This window comes from Dendropsophus ebraccatus, chromosome 8 (genome assembly GCF_027789765.1).
Source record: "Dendropsophus ebraccatus isolate aDenEbr1 chromosome 8, aDenEbr1.pat, whole genome shotgun sequence".
Lineage (NCBI taxonomy): Eukaryota > Metazoa > Chordata > Amphibia > Anura > Hylidae > Dendropsophus > Dendropsophus ebraccatus.
In genome coordinates, this window is record NC_091461.1 from 74,397,716 (window position 1) to 74,403,715 (window position 6,000).

Sequence of the window (6,000 nt, forward strand, 5' to 3'; positions counted from 1 at the left end):
AGAACATTCGGTATTTGATTAGCGGGGGCTGCTGAACTTGGATAAAACTCTAAGGTTGTCTGGAAAACATGGATACAGCCAATGACTATATCCATGATTTCCACATAGCCTTAGGGCTTTATCCAAGTTCAGCAGCCACCACTAATCAAATGCCGAAAGTTCAGGTTCGGATCGACTCTAGCATGCTCGAGGTTCGCTCACCTCTAGTAACGTGTATAACCTTTATTTTATTTGATGTCTTTTAAAAAATTTTAACTTTTAAAAAAAACTAAAAGTTCTTAAAATTACTCTATTGCAATCCATATAACGCTTCTATTTTTTGGTCTATGGGGCTGAGGGAGATGTCATTTTTTCCACCCAGATCTATTCTTTCTATCAGTACCTTGCTTGCATATATGCTACATTTTTTTTTGCTACATCACTTTTTATTACAATTTATCTGGATTTGATGTGACCAAAAATCAGCAATTTTGCACTTTGGTGGGTTTAGCACTTACACCTTTTACTATGCAAGATCAGAAATGTGATTTAATAGTGCAGGTCATTACACACTTGGCAATACCAAATATGTTTCTTTTCTCTAGAGATCAGTGCAGTATACTTAATACAGCTCTGATCCATTAGATCAGTACTGTATTACTTTGGACTGCTAGATTGCCAAACTGAGATCAGCGTCAGTCCGACGCTGAGGCATGGCCCAGTAAGAGGATGGGAACCCCCCTCCGCGATCGGAGGAAAGAGGAGACAAGAGGCACGAACACTTAGCCACAACTCTTCTTTGGCTCTTCTTTACAGCAAGAAAATACAGATTTGTGCAGAATCCAATTTAATGGATGCATTACCTAGAGATAACATGCTTTCTGGGGGAATCCCATCTACAGTAAACTGTAAGCACCTCGGGTCAGGCCCAAGTGCTTACAGATTTCTTTTAAGTCAACTATTAGTTCACTGAACAAAGTCTTCCGATGCACCAGCTTTATCAATATGCCTTACACAGTGATAAATCTGGCTTTTTTGAAGCCCTAAGAATAAGGGTCCTATTACGGGGGCCAATGGGGGCCAGATGAATACTGTAAACGAGCGCCGATCTGTTAGATCAGTGCTCGTTTATTGGGCCTATTACATGGCTCGATAATCATTTAGCAAGGGCTGTATGGACATCGTTACCGATGTCCTTGCAGCCCTTTCCCAAACAGTGTACATTACCCATCCGCGCTCCAAGGCTCCTCCTGCAGTTTGATACCTTCCTGGTGCCACGCGCTGCTGCTTTAGAGCAGCCCATCCCTGGCCGACCGTGGCGGAGGAGCCCTGGAACGTGGATGGGTAATGTGTACTGTTTGTAGAATCACCAGCCCCTGGCCACACATCGCTATTACACATAGCGATGAACAGTCTTTAGGTTTGGGCCTAAAGAAATTATGAGCCAATGATCGTTTCGACGGCTGATTATTGTTTCTATTACACTAAGCAAGAATTATCGATTATCCCTCCTTGTAATAAGGCCTTAAGGCCGTTTCAGTATCTGATGAGCCTTATGAATTACTTCTCAATTACTTCTCAAGGGGAAATGTCAGGGTTGCCCACAGAAACCAATCCCTATTTTTATTTTAGGACTTGAGTCCCTGAAACACATATGAAGTGATTAGCTGATGGATTTAATTGGAAACAAAGCCATAAAATGTAAACTTTCCATATGTTAAGCTGGATTTATTACAAGAAGTACTAACGGCCCGCCATGCATTTCTGTGCACACTTCAAGCTAAAGATAGGTAAGCTAGATTTTGTCTTTAAATGTATGTGGGCCGATATAGTTTACTAAATTATGTGCACAATAATATCATTACAGGATTTGAGCTCTCGTATTTCGGATACAGATCTACAGTTTACTCCATTCTCCCGTCAAACAGCTATAGTACTACTTAAAGGGGTACTCCGGCCCGGCCGTATTTTTCAGATATGGCCGGGGAGGGGGTGGTTATGGATGCCGGAGGTCACTTACCTCCCCAGTTCCAGTGCCGGGTCCCAGATCATGGGGCCCTGTACCCCTGTCCCGCGGCCGCTTGCTGGTCTGAGCTGCCGCACAAGACATGACATCTCCAGGCAGCTCAGCCATTCGGTGGCTGTAGTGGAGTTCGAAGCATCTACTACTCTTTCAGTAAAGTAATATTTTGTCACCTTCTAGCATGAGCTCATGGTAAACAGCAACGTCTAGTAGCATACGCTTTGCTGATCCTACAGTTCCAATTAGCTATAATATTTGGGCTACAAACTCTATTTTTTATTTTAAAAAAAACACACATTTTTGGAGACCATATGTGAAACGATTTTGGAATGAAAGAATGGCTTAAAAATGCAGTGTGAAAGTTTTTATTAGTGCAAACTCAGATTAAAACAAACACTTGGCTGTGGTTCTCCTGTTTAGCGTATCTCCTTGGTAAACGGAAGAAGTTGGAACTGAAACATACAGACACCGTTCCTTGGCAGCACATTAAAAAATGAAGATCTCAAACTGGTTAAACAGTATCCTGTATACTGAGATTTGTCACTTGCTAATTATTCGTCTTCCTTTTGGATTGTTTCCAGATTTCATAACCATGCATACAATATACATCACATATCTGTAGTAGTGTTAATATGACTAGATAAAGATAAAGAGGTCGGTGTCTAAAATGACAAGTCCCAAGTGACAATGTAGTATGAGGCTGGCTTTACTACAATCTCTGACATAGGGCCCTATTACACGGGACGATTATTGTGTGAAAAATCGTCATATCGTTTAAATTTAAACGATAATCGTTTTGTGTAATTGCAGGCAACGATCAAAAAATCGTTCGTATGTCATTGATCGTTGATTTACATCTGAACCTAAAATTATCGTTAATCCTTCGCTAATTGTTCGCTGTAATTCCACGTTCGTTCGCTCAAGTTCCGCATTTTTTCACTAATCGTTCGGTGTAATAGCACATTGCCCATTGTTTTCCTGAGATCAGAAGGAATAAACGATCGCAATAACGATCGCAATAATGACGATCGTAATAACAATCGTATCTAACGATTATCGTTCTGTGTAATATAGTGAACGATTTCAGGTTAACGATAAACAATTTTGTTTGCGATTGTTTATCGTTAGTCGTTAATCGTTAAAAATCGCTCTGTGTAATAGGACCCATAGAATGCTGTATGTTTAAATTTGTTTGGCACCGATTTAAGGCCCACATTCTTAGTATTCGTGAGGATTTGCAATATCAAGAAAAACCTAAAAATTTTAGTTTTTATAAAAGTAAGCATCCTACTTGTATGTAATGGCTGCAAAGCAGTTGGCACCACCACTTTTACCATTAAAGGGGTTGTCCGAGATAAGCATATAATCAGGGATGCTGCCGGGGCTACAAGGAACATAACAGTGATTTATACTGATGTACACCTCCCCCTGGAAATAGCCGCTCAGCACAAATTCTATACTGTCTATGCTGAGTGGCCATTTCCTGTGTGGGAGCAGCTTGTCAGCAGATTTTGTAAAAACACTGACAACAGTGGAGAGCAGTTAGCACAGGAACTGGCAGCTGTGTCAGAGGAGTGGGACAGGTAAGTAAGTATACATCACTGTCTTTTCCCCTAGCAGCATCCCCAATCATGTGTTGATCCTGGACAACCCCTTTAAACAAATGTATAAAGATGGTAAGTTGGAAAACCTAATTTTCCTTGTTGCATAGTACCACATTTTCTGAGGAAGCCACCGCCATGGCTGTCACAGGTACTTTTTTATATTTTATTTTATTTTAATGTTTTTTGAGACTAGGGCTGCACTAAAACCTTTCTTAGTAATACTTTTTTTCCCCCAGAGTGACCTGAACATTTACTTACAAGTATTCTATGGAAAAAAAGCATCAAAGGACGAGGGCTAGTGCGGCACTGGTATTTAACTGTCAGGATGTCATGGCCACTATTGATCATCACATTTAGGGGGTTAAATATGTCGCATGAGATATCTCAGTGCAGTTTTTGTGCAGTTTTTTGACCCACACCCAAAAGTGGATTCAGCAGGAAAAAAACATATACCTCTTTCTTTTCTATTTCCATTCCTTTTGCAGTGTTTCCCCCCCCCCCCCCCAAAAAAAAGGTCATACTACGTATGACTGCTGTCTAACTGTAGCGATTTTAAGGCACTGTGTATGCTATAAAATGTCTAATTTTATTTTTTGAAGGTATATTTTTTCTGAATCTTTCCATTATTACCAAATTGAATTTCATGTTTTGTTTTTTTATTTTTGCTTAATCCAAAGTGCTTTTTCAAATAAAGTTTATTATATTTTCTAACATTCGTTAATAGAGCTTCAACAGACGTTGTTTTTTAAGCTTTTACTATTAATGACTTCCACATAAATAATTTATGAAATATTTATTGCTAATTATTCCAAAGGAAATGCCACCATCAATTAGAAGTAGCTTCAGATCCCGTGATCATGCACAGTCTGAGCACTCGAATAAAGGCAGAGATGTGTATGTGGAGAGTAGCATGTATCTGCCTTCACAATGATTGGTTAATGCTTTAACGCCTACCCTACCAGTGACAATATAAACAACATTTTTGAAGCTTGAATAAGCATTAAGACATCTAGACTTCACTTATTGTCAGCTAATAGTTTACTTTTGACAGGTCTTAACAGTGGATTATAGTGTAGTCTAAAATGCATTGTAACAGAATCTCTCAACCAGCACTTGCCATCACAATATGGCTTTCCTCTAAGGACAAAATCAGGAGTGGAATGTACAGATACAAATACTGATGGAATATAGTAAATCAAATACTGTCATGTAAAAATCAGCATACCAGCTTGTGTACATGGAATGGAAAATGGAGTCGTACTGAAACTTCCATAAAGGTGCACAGAGCTTTGCCTCTAACACCACATGCCTATGATTTCATCTTTATGCATAGCCTGGCAAATTCCATAAATATTTAACAGGAAAACATTCTAACGGGCTCGGTATCCCAGTAATACTACACTATATATATTTTTCATGTGGTTAACAAAAACATTTTTCTATAGCGTGAGCACTGTAAGCCTACTAACTAAACTGTTGAGTATATTGCATCGCATACAGTGCATACACTGAAGTAAGATAGCTGTGTAGGGTTTTGTCTTTGCATAGTCTATACTGAATGAATGATGTCTTGATCAAGGCCCCCCCCCCCCCCCCAGAAGGGATTAACCAAACCAGTCTGAGTCTAGCGGACAAGAGTCCGTGGAGTCTCGGTTGCGAGTCTCAAAACACGGGATAGCCAGATATCTCTAGCCTGTTGCCACGTGGTGCCTCCATGATGGGGAGAGCACCACACCACCCTGATAGGTAACCCCTAAAGTCCCACTTGGTTGCGAGTATTGGAACATAAATAGGGAAACAACAGGGTGGCCCCTTTTTGTAAATGTCTAACTCAAGGTGCGAGTATTGCAATCATGACAAGGGCTTGCCAAGACAGGCATCGATCCACTGACAGCCGTTTCAGGGTATTTGCCCCTCGTCAGTGTGGAGCAGGATTCTGGCTAGTTGGGGCAATGAAAAAAATCACATGTGTGCCAAAGTCACATGTCTGCCAGCTAGTCTTCAGTTAGATAAACCAGTTAGTCAGTTATCCAGTTAGCTACTAAGCTTATTCCTAGTCTGTGGGAGAGGGTCACATCACAAAGAGGGAAGCGTTTACCTCTGCTAAGCCTCTGAACCCAAATCACTCCTGCTGAAGCCTGTAAGGAGGTCAAGCAAATCCAAGAGAAGTTTCTGCCTCTTCAGTGCTAGTGATCCTGATCAAGTTCCAATAATGCTGCTACAGGCAAGTCATTGCATTGTTACTAGTTTACACTTTGAGGCTAAAAATCTAGTCTTGCTCAAAGCAGTTTTGCCTAGGCAAGGGTTGAATACACTACAAAACAAAACCTTTTGCATTAAACTATTTTCTGAGACCTAAAGTCTGAAATAGTGCTGGTGATCTGTCATGTTGTT